The sequence below is a fragment of the Notamacropus eugenii genome, chromosome 3 (assembly GCF_028372415.1).
Source record: "Notamacropus eugenii isolate mMacEug1 chromosome 3, mMacEug1.pri_v2, whole genome shotgun sequence".
Lineage (NCBI taxonomy): Eukaryota > Metazoa > Chordata > Mammalia > Diprotodontia > Macropodidae > Notamacropus > Notamacropus eugenii.
In genome coordinates, this window is record NC_092874.1 from 183,927,041 (window position 1) to 183,947,123 (window position 20,083).

The following is a 20,083-nucleotide window of genomic DNA, read 5'->3' on the forward strand; positions in this document are numbered from 1 at the left end:
CAGAAAGTTCCTTCTTCTCTCATGCCCCAGTGCTTATTAGAATGACTTCTAGGCCAGGGGATGTTTTGCATCACTTTTATCTTAGGGTCATATGTCTTGAGACAGCTGGGGAGTGTTAATGACAAGGCCACACTACTCAGGTCTGCACATACAGTTTCTCCATTTCATAACAAGGGAAACTTCTTAAGATGTGGTTCTCACCAAAGAATCATTGAAAGGAGACTCAGAAGACTTGGGGTCACTCTGAGAGCTATTTTTCAATTTGGCTCAGACCCAAGGACTGAAAAATATGGAACTGTTTACTACATATTCTTTCCATTAAAAAAAGAAATTATACCTATATGGAATGAAATCTTATTATATCTTTCCCACATTCAATTCTTTCCCACATATATTGTTTAAATTTGAAAAATCCTGCCAAAGATCCCATGGGAACAATACTTCCCACATGAACTGATTACGTGCTTAAAACATACTCCATTCAATTCTCTAGGGGTAGGAGCAGGACAATCCCAGATGTCCTTTTGTGTCATTCTATGGAGGAGGAAAGGAGAAAAATAGTTCCCCTAACTCCAGTGAATTGGGAAAATGACACTCTCACTGGCACTGTTCCTGGCATTGTACCTAGAACCATCCTTGTACAATCACCAAGGTCAGGCAATGCATGGAGTAGACTAAGGGGAGACCCATCAAAGAACAAAGAGATAGGAAGAGATGAGGTGGATTTGCCTCTGTTCTTGGAAAGTATCTTGTGCTTTAAAAATTTCCCAGTTGTTTTGTCTTCTTGTTTATTCTTTCTTCTGGACAAGAGGAGATTGTGGCATAGAGGTGGCAGTGGCAGGGTCTATGGAGCTGGTCTTTCTAAGCTCCAAAGGACTCCATAAATAATATTTTCTGGAGAATCATTTAATCTGTCAAGCTCCCCAAAAGACTACTTGGTAGAGAGCTTTAAAAAGTAAGAATAATGATGATGTCTTGATCTCTGAGCAATAATGTGATGGATTTTATTTTATGACTAGACCCAAATCATATATATATGTGAACTGTTCACATATTCTGTTCACAGAAACTGTGAACACCATGGCAGAGCGGACAAATTGTTGGCCTAGGTGTCAGGAGACCTGGGTTCTAATTCAGGTTCTGCCACTAATTGCACAGTTGTGGGCAAATCATTTCATCTTTCTGGGACTCCATTTCCTCAACTACAAAATAATGAGGTTGGACTGGATAATCCCTAACGTCTATTTTAGAGCTAAACATTTAGAAGTTTCATAAATTATGTTTGAGCTCATACTTTCCTTCTTACAGAAAGGTTTCCCCCACACACACTTGTAACTGGTTAGTAAAATAGAATTGCATTTCCAAAACAATATTTTCAAAAACATTTAAAAACAAATTTGAATTTCACCACGAGACAAGAATTTTGTCAAAAATTTTACCTTTTGTTGTTCAGTCATGTCTGATTCTCTGTGACCCTACTTGGGGTTTTCTTGGCAAAGATACTGGCATGGTTTGATATTTCCTTTTCTAGCTCATTTTACTGATGAGAAACTGAGGTAAACAGGGTTAAATGACTGGCCCATGGTCACACAGCTAGTAAGTGTCTGAGGCTGGATTTGAACTCAGGAAGATGAGTGTTTCTGACTCCAGGCCTGGCATTATATCCACTGTACTACCTGGCTGCCCTTAGAAATAAAAAAAAAAAAAGACATTTTTTAAAATATGAGAATCTTAGAATAGTCTAACCTTTTATCTGAAGAGAGTGTGTGTATCTATATGTATAGATACACACACATACATACATGTATACGTGCATGTATCTATATGGATCATGGCCGTTTCACGGAACATTCATGGAACTGAGGTGAACTCCCCTGGACTACTTCCAGCACTGCCTTAGCTAAATAACCTGGGACTTTGGGATGACTAAACAATTCCTTTGGTTCACAGGTCTGTTTGACAGGTTGGAGGAATGCCCATGTCAAAGACAATTGGCTACTGACCCAAGGAGAGTACCTATTCAGCAGTCTTTAAAGGTAGAAACTTTAAAGGTAAAGACAATTTTAAAGATAGAGACATTCTCAATCTCTTCTCTTTCTGGAATATTTGTCATAGAGTTTTCTCTCTGAGACTTCCTCTGAAGGGAGAGACAAGGAGGATCCTGCCCTTGACACCTATGATAGCAGATGTGCATATGGAAGATGAATCATGTGGGAGAAGACATTTACAATCCTTTGACCCCACATTGAGAGCTTTTGTTATACATACATACATACATACACACACATATATGTGTGTATACATATACACACATATATGTGACTCATTATTAATGATTTGTGCCTTTTGTTGATGGATTTAATCTTCAACTAACATTTTATTTATCTGATAGAGGTAACCCTGGGTTCTTCAAAGCAATGCCCATGGAGTTTAAGAGTTAGCAGGTCCTATCAAACTTTAAATACAAGGTTATCACTGCTGTGTATTTGTCAGCTAAGTATCCACCTACTTAAATCTGAAGAGTCTAATTGCCATAAAATTGGTTACAAGGCAATGAATTTTAATTAGTATTTTATGAAACTTACCTACTAAAACATGAAAGGGTTGTAATTTGGGTTAATACAGGGGATAGCCATAAAGATGAAATTACATATCCTTGAAATATGTGCATTAATATATAAAACAAAAGACCAAATAATAATTATTTATTATTTTCAGGTGGACCACCCTTGTCATAACTGAATGGAGATGTACTTTTTGAACTTGTTCCTGGCAACTCTGGTTGATGTTTTCACAAAGACTGCTCTAAGAAAATGCTCCCCAGACTGAGCCAAGCATAGCCAGGGGTGATGTAATGCATGGTGCCAAAGTTAAGATAGGAAGTAAAGAAGAATAGGGAAAATAGAGATGGGGAAGGTGGAGTGAATCAACAAATGCATCAAAAAGAATTTATTAAGTGCCTACTATTTGCCAGGCACTATGCTAGGTGATGAATTTGCAAATTTAAAATAGAGGGGGCCCCTGCCCTAAAAGAGCTTATATTTTAATAGGGAAACATAAAACATATAAGAGAGTTAGGGTCAGGCAAAGGAGTTCTGTTTTGGGGAACCACAGGGATTGTGAGTGGAGCCATAAAGTGGTTTATTGTCACACACTTTTTAGCAGCACTAGTAGAATTGATATGATTGCTATTCCCAGAGCAAGAGACAGAAGTTGGGATGGTAGGGGTTGGGGTTGGGGCTGGGAGGTATTGGCTGCAGGATAAGAACACTCCTGCCAGTCATGGCTCCATTAGCTTTGGCTATCAAACCTTGAGGCTCCTTTCCTTTCTCTCCTGTATACTGGCAGCTTCATGAGACTAGGAAGACAGTTGAAGCTGGTTATTGTCAGGGAGAAGAGGGATCCCTCCTGCCTCTTTGTTAATGTTAGCGAAGCCATACCTCAACATTTAGAAATCATTTGGCTCATGGAAGATCTGGATGTGTGACTACTAGACCTTGAACGAGATAACTAGCAAGGACTATTTTACCATTCTATAAGTTCAAGGTAGCCTAGAATGTTTTCTAGGCAGCTAGTGGTTCTCAGTGTTGGACCTGGGCAATAAGTGGTTTTAGATCCTCATGGTAGAGAAAGACATGAAAATTGTACACAATTCCACAGTGTTCATTGATTATTAGCTATGGAAAAGCACATTATATGGTAAAACAAAATATCACTTTAAATGTTCTTCCCTAACACTATAACTCTTAAGCATTTTCAAAAATTAAAATTAATTTAATTAATTTTAATTTTCTTTTACAATTAACAAGCATTTAATTTTCTTTTCAGCTCATTTTTTCTTCCCCCATAAAAACAATAACAACAAAAAATTAAAGCCTTATAACAAATATATATAGTTAAGCAATTGAGATATATTTGCTTAATCTGACTACCTTCTCTTTCCTGTTCGGGTCTGGTTTTTTTTAAATTAAACTTTATGAGTTCACAGAAATCTGTTTTCTCTTCTCTTCTTTCCCTCCCCCTGCCTCCCACCATTCCTCTGGGGGAGCAAAAGAAAAACATAAATCTTGAACAAATATGAATTTCCTTGAAAGATGTAACAACAGAGATAACCTCATTCTGCCACCTCTGAATATGATCAGGTAAGGAATAAGACAGGAAAATGTATGCTCACCAGAAGGAATCGTAACTCTGATGGAGGACATCCAGTGAAGATTCCAAAGTGGAAAGGGGTTCCCTATAGATGATGACTGTTTACACATGACATTGTACAGATTGTACCCATTACTGGAACACTGAAGAACCTCCTGAATTCAATCTATAGTCACCCTAAAGAGTTTGGTCAAACTATCCAAACAGGAAAACAAAAAATGGATGAAGAATACACATTGTTCAATCCACAGTATACAGCTGAATGAAAACCTAGTATGTATCCATCAATGTATGTATCTTGGACAAAGCTTGAAAATTGAATCACAGTTGGGTCTACAGTTAATCAGAAGCAGGAGAATGAATTGCATTGCCAAGGTCAAACTAAAGTTCTTTTAATGACATTAAGCTTCTTCCTGAAATAAAGACTACAGGACAAAAGGGGAGGGAATCATACCTGAAGAATGACCGTACAATGAGAGAGAGACAGATGCCAATGGGAAACAGCATGGAAAGGTGTTCCCTTCTCCACAATTGTCCTTAACTCCATTGGCAAGACTAGCTTGCATATACAACAAGTTGTACACTGATTAAAGGCTCCATAGACACTCAGAGCTCAATGTCATATAGAATTTTAGACAAAAAGACATTGCTATTAGATACAACACTACAAGAGATAGCCCTGTCATTTGTGAAGGAGAGCAATGGGGAAATCTAGAGCACTGAAATTAGGGTATTTTCTGAGTTACCTAATAAGAATTGAGGATGAAGGAATTTAACTGTAACTATGGCACAGCAAGAAAGTGGTGGGGTGGGAGGTAAGGCTTACTCTCTGGGTTAGTTGAATTTTAACATATATATATATGTGTGTGTGTGTGTGTGTGTGTGTGTGTGTGTGTGTGTGTGTGTGTGAGTGTGTGTGTGCATGTGCTGGGGAATGGGACCATACCAGTCAAACCTGGATTACAAAGATCTCTCTGTTTAATAACTTTTTTAATAACTTTTTTTCTCATGGGGGCGGTGTGTGATATCTGACTCTAAGTCATGGAACAATACAAAATTGAAACTGAGCATTACCAAAAGAGTCATGGTAGATGTGTGCAAGCTATAACATATTATAAACAAAGAATTGAATAAAAGAAACAATGTATAAGGTTTCTCTCAAATAAACATATGATAGAAAAAGAAAATGGGTCAGACACAGGGTAAGAGTGAGGTATGACTGATGATCAGCCTATATGCACCATTGGTATCTTCTTGATGAAAAGAGGTGATTAGGTTGTTTTATGTATTATTAATTTTACTTTTTTTTCCAATTATTAAGAATGTATTTTCTCTCCATATCATCTACCTCCCCATGAAAGACAAAGGAAAACAAGATCCTCAAAACAAACATACATAGTCAAGCAAAATGAATTTCTGCGTTGGCCATGTCCCAAAACGTATATCTCATTCTGCACTTTGAATCTATCACTTGTCATTCAGGGGGTGGCTGGTATTTCTGGTGTTTTGGAATGTGGCTGATAATTGCTATGCTTGAAGTTCTTAAGACTTTTAAGGTTGTTTGTTTTTATATATGTTATATAAATTGTTCTCATGCTTCTGCCCACCTCATCCTGAATCAGTTCCTTCATTTCCCATCAGGTTGTATTCCTCTGGAGTTCTCCATCATGCCTCAGAAACCTCTTCATCCCTGAAGATTACTTTAGCCCTGGAACCTACACCTTGGAAGTGCCTTCTGCTTCTGGGACCTCTCCATCCCATTAAGAGGACTTCTCCCAGAACTTTCATTTAAAGGAGGGTGCACAAGGCAGGCAGTCATTTCTTCATCACAAGGCTGTACTCCTCCAATATCCCCTTCCTCTTCTGCTCTGCTTTCCTTTTTAAGATTCCTTTTATGTATTGTTTTTCCATTAGGATATTGTTTGTGCAAAACTTACAGAAAAAAATTTTGTCTATTTAAACTTTTATGATTCTCTCTGTCCCTTATTTGGTCATGAACTGTTCTCCTATTCATACATCTCAAAGGCAATTTCTTCCTTACTACTCTTGTTTATGATGTGAATTTTCATATCTAAGTCATGTATTTATTTTGTGCTTGCTGTGCCATATGATGTGAGGTATTGATCTAAACCTATTTTCTGTCTCATACCTTTCTAGTTGTCCCAATAATTTCTGTCAAATAGTAAGTTCTTATTTCAATAGTTGTGGTCTTTGGACTTACTGAACATTAAATTACTGTGTGTATGTTGTGTATCTAATCTGTTCCACTGAAACCTCTCTCTGTTTTTCAACCAGTACCAAATCACTTTGCCAGTTATACTTTGCAGTATAGTTTGAGATCTGGTATTACTAGGTCTCTTTCTTTTCAGTTTTTTTCATTATTTCATTTGAGTTTCTTGACTTATTGTTCAACAGATAAATTTTGTTATTATTTTATCACTCTATAAAGTAATTCTTTGATGGTCTGATTGGTATGATGGGTTGGGATCCACATCCCTGGAGGGAGTACCCATATTGCTGAGATCACAGATTCATCTTAAAATCTGGATATTTAGAGTATATTTATAGAGTTTATAACCTATTACAGTATAATTTCAGAGGTAATTTTTAAAAACCATATTCAGTGGTCATTTAAAGGTCTAATTCATTCAAAGAGTGAAAAAGTAACCATAGGAAAAATTTCATAAACAGTCACAAGTATGTCAGTTCAGTATGGTGTTATTTTTCTAACCCCAAAGAGGATTAAAACTTTTCCCACAGTTGTTTTGTCTTTGCTTATTCTTCCTTCCAAGCAGATTGTCATTCATTAGCATCTGTTTTAAGCAATATGATCATTCCCATGAGAGCAAACTCTGATGAGCTTTTCATCTGGAGAATGTAGTGGAAAGACATAAATTTAAAAAAAAAAAACAACACCTTGCTGATAAATAATGAATTGACAAAGGAATGACCTTTGGTCAATTGATTTGGTATAACAGTACCTATAACTATTCTGGCATCCCCAAAGAATGATTCCTAGGAATGATATTCCAGATTCTTGAAACAAACCCCAATCTGTTATACTTTGGGGTCACCTTGAGGATTTTTGTGAGGTGGAAGGAGCCCAGCTCTGCTGCTACTTCCTACATGACTTTGGGCAAGTCTCTTCACTTATCTGGGCCTCAGTTTCCTTGTGTGAAATGACCAAGTTAGACAAGATTGTTTCTAAAGTTCATTCCAGCTTTAAATCTATGATACTATGATCCTTTTGTTCCATAACACGTTAATCTTGAATTAATAGGTAACTCTCAGAAAAAATGAGTCAAGAAAAGTAATTCTCCTTAAGGGATTCTTGTATACTTATAGTCCTAAGGTACTGAGTTTTTGGAAGGGAATCCTTATGAATGTGAGTATTAGAAAGAAACTAAAAAACAAAAACAAAAAATTTGTAGCAGATGCCATATCTGAACCTGGATTCTTTTAAAGTCACTTTAGTTATTGAGAACCACATACCCATATTTGTGATGATTAAAAAATTCCAAGAAACAAGAGTTTCTAGGTAATTTAATCATTTTATTAATAATTCCAGCATGTTTATTAGTAAAAGGATAGTCATTTGGCCATCTCTCTTAGGTCAAAGACCCCTCTTGGTGGTGGACTCATAGTTTATATGCCCTTTGAAGAATAAGTATTCCTGAGGGGTGCCAATCAACTTGATTGGTTAACATAATTGGAAGTGGACTATATTAAAAAAGTCTTAGGGTACAGACTTTGATCACCCCAAATCTTAGTCAAAAGACTTAGCAATTTTCATATTATTTGTCTGACAAAAGGGAGAATCAACACTTTCCAGAGCTGTCTGAGCAAACACAATAAGCAGGAACTCATCTGTTAGTCCAAACTTAGAACTTCTTTTACTGTTTGATTAGATCTTGACCTGAAAAATTTTAAATAGAGATTTCCCATGCTAGTTGATTTCTGAATGAGGAGGTAGAAAAGGGGGAAAACCTTGGTCCTGATTCAATAATTCATTATTAAATATAAGCAAGAGATAATTAGTTTCTCACATATTATTTTCCTCACCAAGAGAAATATATTCTCTAACATTCCCATCACTACGTGTGGTTCTTTTAAAATGTACCAGTGCTGTTTTAATCCAGAAAGGGGAGGTGGAGAACCTAAGATTTTTCAGTCTGTCAACCCCTCATAATTGCTACAGCACAGATACTGAGGCTATAATATTGAGGAATTTCCCTTATCCATTCTGTAGGAATTTAACCCACCCTTTACCAAGAACCATGCATGATTAGTTGTAAAAGCAAATCTGTGGTCACTTCCAAATAAGCTAATGCAGAGTTGCCCTCAGGCTCATCAAAAGTCCATATAACATTTGACCCTTTGTTAGAAAGCCATAGTGGGAATGGTCATGGTATTAAAGCCAAGTAGAAATTAGAATTATGCAGGAGAGAAGGATAGTTGTTCTGTGATGTATCAAGTAGAATCCAAGTGCCCTATACGCCCATGTTGTACTATAGGCATGACGTTTTTCTGCCCATTGAATGACAGTCCTCTGCCTATGTAGTTCCACTCAACGCCTGGTCTTTGTAATTCCCCTTGCTGGTCAAGGATTTTTTCCATTATAATTACAGTGAATGGTGATCACTCACCACTACTTTAGATAAAGTCTCTATTTTAAAAGGTGCTTGAGGGGTCTTTGGGACACAAAGATGCTCCAGTGCAAAGTTGAGTTTGGCCAAGACACAGTGCTAGAAAATGGTGGAGTGATTTGGGTGTCATGGGGGAGAGAAAGAACTTTTGGACAAGAACCCTTTCTCTCTTTCTACCTCCCTTCCACCCCCATATCTTGTCCATTAGGGCTTTCAGTAATATATTAGGGTGCCATTCCCTGATTACTTCTTAAAGAGGTGTATTCACTGAATGGGCATCACCTCACTCTAAGTGAGTACCTGAATATGCCTTAGCTGAAAAAGGCCGAGGTCTCCCATTGCATCCCGAGCCATCTCCAGTCATCCTGATGAGTATCTGGTCCCTGGATCCAGATGGCTTAGGAGAAGAAAGTGAGGTCAGTGACCTTGCACAACCCTCCCTCACTCAAAACAAAGTCAAGTGCAAGTCATGTCAACATTTCTCTGATGTCATAGTCTTCTTTGGAAACAAAGGATGAACACAATTGATTTATAGCTACTGTTCCTACTGCACCATCTTAATAAATGCCTTTCTTTGAGTTAATTTTGTCCATTGTCTGACCATTGAGGGATATTACCTGTGGGTCCACAGGTTACCTTAGAACCTTGGAGTAATAGGTGCCCTCCAGAAAAGTAGTCAACATGGAGTACAGATTTACAAAGCTTTACTCAGGAATAAATTTAGCAAAAATAGGTATTGGACATATATTCAACATTTTCTCCAACCTTTCATCTCTAATAAAACTCTATAAATATCCCTTATTGGCCCAGAAGATATTCTGCTACTTGGAGTTAATGTTCAACTTCTGGCCTCTTGAATCCCCAGCATTGAAATGGAAGGGAAGGACTAAGAAGGAAGGAAACAAACATTTATCAAGCACCAGATGCTGTGCTAAGCACTTTATAAATATCCTCTCATTCAATTCTCACTAGAACCCTGGGAAATAAGTACCAGTTTTATCCCCATTTTATAGTTGAGAAAACTGAGACAGAGTTTAAGTCATACAGACAGGGTCATACAGCTAGTTATTGTCTAAGACTGGATTTGAATTCAGGTGTACCTCATTCCAGACTCAGTACTCTATCCATTGTGTCATCTTGCTGCCTCCAGGTGCTTGAGTGGTTATCTACGTCTATGAAACTAATCATTTAACACCAAAACCTGTTCAAAGTTCTAGTTTTATTAATAAGTTGGATATCAGAACACATTAATTGGGAATTGAGATAATTACTCCTACTTAGCCATGCTGTTTGCCATGGTCTGTCTTAAAGTTGGGAAGTCTACATTAGAAAAAGATTGAGTGAAAAGTTAGTGGCCTTTGATAGATGATTCTCACAGAAAGACATCTAAAACATCTTTTCACTCACTAAATTTGGACTATGTGGATTCCCATAGAAGGAGAAACTAAATACGTGACTGACTTTCCAACTTGCAGATTATTATAGTCCTACAGGGAAAAGCATTACTGTGTTGAAGGAAAGGAAAGGGATACTCTTCTATATGGCAATAGACATAAACTTGCTTCCTTCTTGCTTTCTATCAGTTGTGTAAGGACCTTTGGGTACTTGAAATTCTTTCATGGTTCCTAATCTAGATATTGTTCTTTTGGCATCTCTCAGATATGTACAGAAAAGTGTCAAACCCTAAGGCAATGCATGAGCAATTTTAAGCATAGTTGGAGCCTTTGGGAAGGAACTTCTAGTACAGCATGCTGAGAGAGATTTCTCTTCTATTGTGTATTTGAGGCTGTTGTGTTCCCTGAGACACAGGGAAGATTTACTTCCATATTTAATTCTGCAGAAAAGGAAATCAGTTTTGTACTCTTTTGTAATCTGAAGATTTTATAGCTTTTTATATATGTAAGACAGGGAAAGATTTGTTTGGGGAGGGTGAGACTAGAATAAAGAGAAAGATAAAGGGGAGATGATTGAAGAAGCATTGTTCAGTGGAGAGAATGAACTGGAGACAGGAAAAATCTGGCATAAAATCCCGAGACAGGCTTACCAGTCATGTGATCATGATAGGCACTCACTTAAATCCTCTATCTCATTTTCATCATTTGAGTTTTTCAATTCAGTAAAGTTTTATTAGTCACTTACTATATTCCAGGAGCTGTACTAGGTGATCAGGATTTTACAAAAATAAAATTAAAAGCTATCAGTGCCATGATAGAGCTTATATTCCACTGCAAAGAAACAATATATACAGAGATGATTATACAAAGCAATTTTTATAGATCATAGCTAAACTAGAAGGGAACTTATAGGTAATCTAATCTAACCTTTACTTTGTAGATAAAGAACCTGAGGCAGAGTAAGGAAGGCCTTGGTCAAGGTCATTGAGGTATTAAGCGATAAAAGCAGTATTCAAACACAAGGGTTTTAATGACAAATCCAGAGTACTTTCCAGTGCCTGATGCTTGAGATGTGTGTTGTGGGGTGGGGATGGAAATAAGCACTCAAATGGGGGAATGAATAAAGGTTTCATGTAGGTAATGGTCTTTAAAGTGAGTCTTGCGTGTAGTTGATCATTCTGAAAAAACATGGGAAAAAAGCAGGGAAAGTATTCCAGGCATGAGGCATAAAAAACTATGGAGGCAGAAGATTGAATGTCATATATGTTTAATAGTTTCAGTCATATCTGACTCTTGGTGATCCCATTTGGGGTTTTTTCAACAAAGATACTGGAATGGTTTACCATTTCCTTCTCCAGTTCATTTTACAGATGAGGAAACTGAGGCAAACAGGGTTAGGTGTTTTGCCCAGGGTCACACAGCTAGTAAGAGTTTGAGGTAGGATTTGAACCCAGGTTTTCCTGACTCCCCAGGCTTGGCTCTCTATCTACTGCACCAAACAGATGCCGCTAATGTCATGTATAGGAAACATTAAGTTGACCAATTTTGATTTATCTCACAGAGGACATGAAGGGGAGTGATGTGAAATTACTTTGAAAATATAAGTTGGACCCAATTTGAGAAGGGCTTAAAATGTCAAAGAAAGGAGCTTATATTTTATCCAAGAGACAACGGAAAGACACTGGAGCTTCTCAAGCACGGTCAGAGCTGTGCTTTAAAAATGTAGGGGCTGGATGAGATCTGAAGTCCCTTATGACTACAGATCTTTGATCTTATGAGTTCTATTTTGAACATGTTGACTTTAAGATGCCTCTGGGACATTCAGAAAGACGCGCAGGAGGCAGTTGTTGATATAGTACCAAAGACCAGGAAGGAATATATAGACTTGGAAATGGTCTGCATAGAACTGAAAGCTGAGCCCAAGGGAATTGGTAAGATCATCAAAGAAAAGATTGTAAAGAGAAAAGAGATGAGAGCCCAGACCAAACTCTTGTGTGTGCCTACTCATTAGGGATGGGACATGGATGATGATCCTGCAAAAGAGAAGGAGATGGAACAGACAGGGAAGAAGAAAGCCAGGAGAGAACATCATCAAGAAGAATCATGGAGGACAGAGAATCCAGAGTTGATAGCAAAATGCTGCCGATAGATCAGGAAGAATGAGGACCGAGAAAAAAAATCATTGGATGTAACAATGAAGAGATCATTGATGATCATGGAGAGGTTTTAATTGAATACAGCTAGGTGGCACAGTGGATGGAGTGCTGGAAGACCTGAGTTAAAATCTGGCTTCAGATATTACTAACTATGAGACCCTGGGAAACCATTTAGCCTCTGTCTTCCTCAGTTTCCTTAACTGTATGGGGATAATAATAGCACCTACCTGCCAGGATTGTTGTGAGGATAAAACAAGATAGTATTTGCTAAATGCTTAGTGCAATCCTTGGCACGTAGTAGGTACTTATTATGTTCCCCTCCCCCCCATAACGTCAAATGCCAAATTACAAAGGTGAAAGCAGAGACAAAGTATGTTACTGTGATGAGGTAGAAGAAGCCCAGGAGACTGTGTGTGTAGAGCTGATCTGAATTTCTCGTGGCCCACTTTTGAGGACACATATAAGCAGGACTGAAGGACTTTGGGATTATGTTGCAAGGTGTTGGATCCTTATGACAGCAGCAGGGGAAAGAGGTTTTTCTCACTTGCTAAAATATATGCACAATACTGTGAATGGGTACTTTATCAAAGAAAATTGGGCACTGAAGCAGAATGAGTGGTGTGTTCATTTGATTTTAAAAGGAGTGATTGCACTCTCATACATTCTCCATCTGTGAGCTTCTGTCTTGGACTTCCTAGGGATGAGGAGTGGGACGGGACTTCCCTTACACTAAACTCACCCCATTCACCCCATAGCACTTTTGGCAGATATTCACACATGGCAATGAGCACATGTGTTATCTAAGTGAAATTGAGTCTGGGCCATGGATTTTTGGTTCTTTCTTCTGCTTTATGCTATTTCCCTGACCATACGTGACCAAATAGTGATCCAGAAATGGATATTTCAGCCTTGGAAGTATTTTTGTGCATTTGAGAGGCTGGGTGTCCCTGGGTCCTCCAGTCAAAGGTGAATGGAAGGAAAAGCAGATTGTAAACTATGCCTTTCTTTCAAGAGTCCAGGGGGATTCCAAGTCATTCCCTGGTGGGCTGAGAGTTATGGACCTTTGTTTACACAAAGAGAAATGAGAGGAATGTGAAGTGATCATTTAGTAGTCCTACAAAGTGTCTCATATCTTAATGTTTTAAGTATCAGTCTTTTGGGAGAGTATAATAGAAGCTATGGGTTATTATTTCATATTTTTGTCAACATGCACTTATTTGGCTTTTGTTTTATGCATTTCTTTTGTGTGGCAACTTGTTCTACAATGTACACAGAGTATCCTTCTAATTCCTTTTGGTAGAAGAACTCTTCCTAATTTAAAGAAGTAAATTTGACATTATAGTTATTACTATGATAAAATTCGCATCCAGACCGTTGTTCTGGATAAGAAGACTTTATTCAAAATAAATAGGTAAAATATGAGAGTAGCATTTTATGATAAGAAGAAATACTCATGTCAGGAAATTCAGGAACCAGAGGGAGAAAGCATGAGGGAGAGTATTTGCAGGAAGGTCAAAGGAGCAATAACAAGTGATTTTGTTATTGGACTATGCTATAGACCACCTGGACCCAAACAGGAAATGGACAAGGCTTTTGTGGAACAGATAGTATAGTAATGGGGGACTTGAATTAAACACATATATTCTGGACTTCTCTTTCTGTTGAACCAGAAGAGTTAATAACTTTTAAAATTTATTTTAATGAATATTTTATCCTTCGAAAGGTGGAGGAACCAACAAGGGCAAATTCTGTTTGGGATCTGATTCTCACTAATTATTGGGATGCACATTGTGGGAACTCAATGGAGAAAGGACTTCTGTCTTGGAGTCTGTGATACAAAATGAAAGGAAATCCAAGTATAGTCTAACCTGTACTCTGTATTTTGGGAAGGTAGATTTTACTGGGTTCAGAGGAAAGATAGGTGGGACCCTATGGAATAAAATGCTTATTTAGACTAAGTTGTTTCAGAGGGTATGAAGTTACTTAAGAGTGAAACTCTGAAGATGCAAAATAAAGTAATTCCAGCAAGAAGGAAAAGTGGAATTTTTCTGAAGAGACCAGGGAACTCACTAATCACTGTCAATTAAAAAACATAAATCTAAGAAGACAGAAGCAAGGCCAGGTAACAGAGAAGAGTTGTAGCAAGGTGCTGTAAACGTAGTGTTAGGAAAACTAAAACTCAGAATAAACAAAGGCTGGTAAAGGAAATTAAGAACAAAAAGGGGTTGTTTTGTTTTAAAAACTATATTGAGATAAAAAAGATCAAAGAAGGGAATAGGGCTTTTGCTTGGGGTGGATGTGACAAAAGATTACTGCTACTTTTCCCTTCCTTCCTTCCTTCCTTCCTTCCTTCCTTCCTTCCTTCCTTCCTTCCTTCCTTCCTTCCTTCCTTCCTTCCTTCCTTCCATATTCTTTCTTATCTTCCTTCATATCTCAAATTTTTACCTTGGACATGACAGAACAAAAATAACAAACAGGGAGGTGATATCCAAGTAAAAAAGATAGTAGAGGGCACCAAATGGTTTCCTATAATGAATGCAAGTCACCTGGTCCAGATAAATTACATTTATAGGGTCTGAAAGAACCACCAGATGTGATCACTTAGCCACAGTCAGTGATACATGAAAGATCATGAAAAAAAAAGGGTAGAGGCATCTCCAAATTAGAGAATGAAAAATGCTGTCCTCATTTTTTTTAAAAAGGAAAGGGAACAGAATTTGTAAACCATAGGTCAGTAAATTTGACTTCATTTACTGGGAAAAATTCAAGAATGGATCATTAAAGAGTAGACTATTTGAGTGTCTAGAAAGGAAGTGGTAATTACAAAGAGCAAAACTATTTACATCAAGAATAGGTTATTCCAGCAGTAGCTAGGTGGTGATAAAGTACTGGCCAGCTGTAGTCAGGGAGGACCAGAGTTCAAATCTGGCTTCTGAAACTTACTAACTGTGATACCCTGGGCAAATCACCTAACCCAATTGTTACCCTCTACCCAAAAAAGAGAGTAAGTTATTACAGATTGACTTTATTTGCTTTTTTTATGGGGGGAGGACACCAGATTATTAATCTAGTAAATGAAGGGAATGCTGTGTGTATTGTTTAACTAGATTTTGGCAAATCTTTTGATAAAATATGTTATTCTGATAGAGATATGGTTTAGATGACGCTATGATCTTCAGAACAGCTTGCATGGACAGATTCAAAGAATAGTTGTCAATGCTTCAAAGTCAATGAGGCAGGAAGTCTCCAGTCAAAGTACTCCAAGGATCTGTCCTGGGCTCTATGGTATTTAAAATTTTTTATTATTAACTTGGATAAATACAAAGATGGTATGCTCATCAAATACATGAATTATGAAAAGCTGGACATGATATCTAACATATAAGATGATGGAGTCTGTATCTAAGAGGATATTTACTGGCTAGAACATTGGGCTAAATTAAAAACAAATGAAATCCAATAGGCATAAATGTAGTCTTGAACTTTAGTACAAAAAATTCAGCTTTACAGATATAAGATGGGGGAGACATAGTCAGCAAGTAGTCCTGAAAAAGATCTGTGGTTTTTTGTGGACTGCAAACTTAATATTAGTAAGCCATGTGATATGGCAGCAAACAAGTCTAATAGAAGGAAGCAAGCACTTAAAAATACCTATTATGTGCCAGGCACATATTTTATTTCTGTATTCTATGAAAAATGCTTTTCATTATCTTATTTGATTCTTGAAACAACCTGGGAGGTAGGTGCTATTATTAGTCCCATTTTACAGTTGAGCAAACTGAGGCACAGAGAGGTTAAGTGACATGCCTAGGGTCACACAACTAGTAAGTATTTCAGGCTGGATTTGAATTCAGGTCTTGCTGATTATAGTCCTAGCCCTCTATCTACATCCACTGTGCCACCTAGCTGCCTTCGTGATTTTGGATTGAATCGAGAGAGTACGACTTTTAACAATAGGAAGCTGATAGCTTCATTGTATTCTGCTCTCAACAGTCCCCATCTGGAGTAAAATATTGTGTTTAGTTCTGGGTACCATTGTTTTTTTAAATAGTATTTTTTCCCCAATTACATGTCAAGACAATTTTTAGCATTCATTTTTACAAAATTTTGAGTTTGAAATTTTTTTCTCCCCTTCCCCCTCCCCTCTTCCAAAAATGGTAGGCAATTTGATATAGTTTGTACATATGCTTTCATGTAAAACATATTTCCATATTAGTCACAGTTGTGGAAGAAGAAGTGGATCTAAAGGAAAAAAACATGAAAAAGAATAAAGTGAAAAAAGTTCAGTCCATCAGTTCTTTATCCAGATGCGCATAACATTTCCCTTCATAAGTCCTTTGTACTTGTCTTGGATCAGAGGTTCCCAAACTTATCTGGTCAACTGTTCCCTTTAAAAAATTTCTCACCTCCTGGAAATCTACTTTAACAATTTAATATTTTTCTTAAAATATGCATCATTTCAAATATATATATATAATATATATGATTTTTTTTAAATGACACATCTTGAATTTAATAATTTATTATAAAATTGTGGGTTGTTTCCTGCATTGGAATTCTGAAGATGCAACATTTCATCATGTAACCATATAGTATTGTTTTGTAAACAAGTCATTAAACACACATATGCCTACCGATGCATGCTGGACTTCCTGACAATGAATGACATGCTCTCCTGCTAATACTTGCTTATTAAGAACTGTCAGCAGACTTGACCACTGATTGGTTATAACTTGCATTTTGTGTGTTTATTTGGAAAATAATGTAATCACTATGACTTTAACTCTGTTACACAACAGATGAAACATGTATGAACAATTTTTCAAAATTTTCCTCTCTTCTCTTCTTTCTTTAGGCTTCCACCACCCCCTTATTTTTATTCAATGCCCCCCAATGGCACCTGAGGCTACTACTGCTGCCTATTTTGTTCCAGGGCCTTCCAGGTGATGGTATTACCCACGTAGGGAGCCTATGTGAAGATCACTGAGTTGCTGAGAAAAGTTGAGTCCTTCACAGTTGATCATCACAGTGTTGCAGATACTATGTACAATGTTCTCCTGGTTCTTCTCACTTCACTCAGCATCAGTTCATGTAAGTCTTTTCATGTTTCTCTGAAATCTGCCTGTTCATCATTTCTTATAGCACAATAGTATTCCATTACATTCACATACCACAGTTTGTACAGCCATCCTCAGCTGATGGGCATCTACTTAGTTTCTAATATTTTGCCATCACAAAAACTACTATAATTTCTTTTACACATTTTTTAAGATCTCTTTGGGATACAGATCCAGGTACAGATACAGATACAGATACTTAATCAAAGGGTATGCACAGTTTGGTACATACTTCCAAAACTGGAACTTTGGACATAGTTCCAAATTGCTCTCCAGAATGGTTGGATCAGTTCACAACTCTAGGAACAGCATATCAGTGTTTCAGTTTTCTCACATGCTCTCCAATATCTATCATTTTCCTTTTGTGTGTGTCATATTAACCAATCTGATAGATATGAGGTGGTACCTCAAAGTTGTTTTAATTTGCATTTCTCTAGTCAAAAGTGATTTAGAGCACTTCTTCATATGCCTAGAGATAGTTTTGATTTCTTAACCTGAAAACTGCCTGTTCATGTCCTTTGACCATTTATCAATTGAAAAATGGCTTGCATTCTTATAAATTTGACTCAGTTCTCTATATCTTTGAGAAATGAGGCCTTTATCAGAGACACATGCTGTAAAGATTGTTTCCCAGCTTTCTGCTTTCCTTCTAATGTTGGTACATTGGTTTTGTTTGTGACAAAGCATTTTAATTTATTTTAATTAAAATTATCTATTTTACATTTTGTAATTCTCTCTATCTCTTGCTTGGTCATGAACCTGTAACTCATTTAATTTCTCCTTTAAGAATTTAGATGCTGTACAATTTCTTGCATATATGAACAGTACTGATATTACTTCATTGTGTATGTCACTTTTTAGCAAGATGTATTTTCCTTCCTTTTCTCTCTTAATTAGGTCTATTTTTGCTTTTCTTTGTCTCAGATTAGGATTGCCACCCCTGCTTTTTTTTTTTTACTTCAACTGAAGCATAATAGATTCTGTTCTAGCCCCTTACCTTTAGTCTCTGTGTGTCTCTCTGCTTCAAATGTGTTTCTTGTAAACAACATATTATAGGATTCTGGTTTTTGATCCTATCTGCTATCCATTTCCGTTTTATGGGAGAGTTCATCCCATCCACATTCACAGTTATGATTAATGTATATTTCCCTCTATCCTGTTTTTTCTCTTGTTTGTCCTCTCTCTCCTATCACCTTTTCTCTCCTCACCAGTGTTTTGTTTCTGTCTATCACCTCCCCTAATCTTCTCTCCCTTCTGTTAGTCCCCTCCCCTCTTTTACTTAGTCTTCTCCCTTCCTACTTTCCTGTTAGGTAAGATAGATTTCTATATTCAACTGATTGTGTATATTATTCCCTCTTTGAATCAATGCTAATTGATTCAATTGGTGCCCATCATTCACCCTTTCATCTTTTCCTCCATTATAATAGGTTTTTCACATCTCTTCATGTGAAATAATTTACTCCATTCTACCTTTTCCTTCCTTCTGTACCCAGTGCACTCCCCTTTCTCATTCTTTAATTATTTTTATGTCATTCCCTCAAATTCACCTTATCCCTGTACCATTTGTCTATGTATATTCCTTCTAGCCATACTATTAATGGTATAAGGTTTTAAGAACAAAAAGTTATCATCTTCCTATGCAGGGATGTAAACTGTTCAATTCTATCGAATCCCTTATGTTTTCTTTTCCTTTTTTAACTTTTTAGGCTTCTTTTGGGTCTTGATATTGAATTTTTCTTTTTTGTTCAATTCTGATCTTCCCCTTGACTATTTTTCCCCTTGAAGTATAATGCTTAATTTTGCCAGGTCGATGGTTCTTGATTGCAGTCGTAGCTCCTTTGCTCTCTGGAATATCATGTTCCGTCATTTCTGATTCTTTAATGATGCTGCTAAATCCTGTGTAATTCTGATTATGGCTCCTTGGTATTTGAATTGTTTCTTTCTGGCCACTTGTAGTATTTTCCCCTAATCTAATAGTTCTAAAATTTGGCTTCCTTGTAGGATTTTATTTTTATTTTATTTGGGGATCTTTTTTCTGAGGTGATTGATGTGTTCTTTCAGGGCCTGTTTTACCCTCTGGTTCAAGGACTTGAGGGAAGTTTTCTTTGTTAATTTCTTGAAAGATGCTGTCCAGGCCCTCCTGTTGATTATGGTATTCAGGTAGTCCAATGATTCTGACCCTGTCTCCTGGACCTATTTTTCAGGTCCATTGTTTTTCCCATGAGGTATTTTACATTTTCTTCTATTTTCTCCTTCTTTTGAATTTGTTTGATTGATAGTTGGTGTCTCATAAAGTCATTAGCTTCCAGTTGTCCAATTGTACTTAATAAGAATTTGTTTTCTTTTTTCTTTCTTTTTTAAAATAAATTAATTAACTTATTTTTAGTTTTCAACATTCACTTCCAGAAGATTTTGAGTTCCAATTTTTCTCCCCATCTCTCCCCTCTGCCCACCCCAAGACAGCATGCATTCTGATTACCCTTTCCCCCAATCTGCCCTTCCTTTTATCACACCTTTATCCCCTTCCCGCCCCTCTCTTTTCTTGTAGGGCAAGATAGATTTCTATATCCTGTTGACTGCATATCTTATTTCTCAGTTGCATGTAAAAAACAATTTTT

At 37.0% G+C, this 20,083-nt stretch overlaps 1 long non-coding RNA gene across 2 annotated transcripts in view; it reads left to right on the forward strand.

Annotated features, from left to right (window-relative positions):
- Positions 1 to 6,387, forward strand: part of LOC140533595 (uncharacterized) — a 31,531-nt gene extending 25,144 nt beyond the window's left edge. The window contains exons 3-4 of one of the 2 annotated variants that reach the window (XR_011977000.1): positions 1,951 to 2,051; positions 5,794 to 6,387. This is a non-coding gene — a long non-coding RNA (uncharacterized lncRNA). The other variant, XR_011976999.1, reaches the window with a different exon arrangement.
- The last annotated feature ends 13,696 nt before the right edge of the window (positions 6,388 to 20,083 follow it).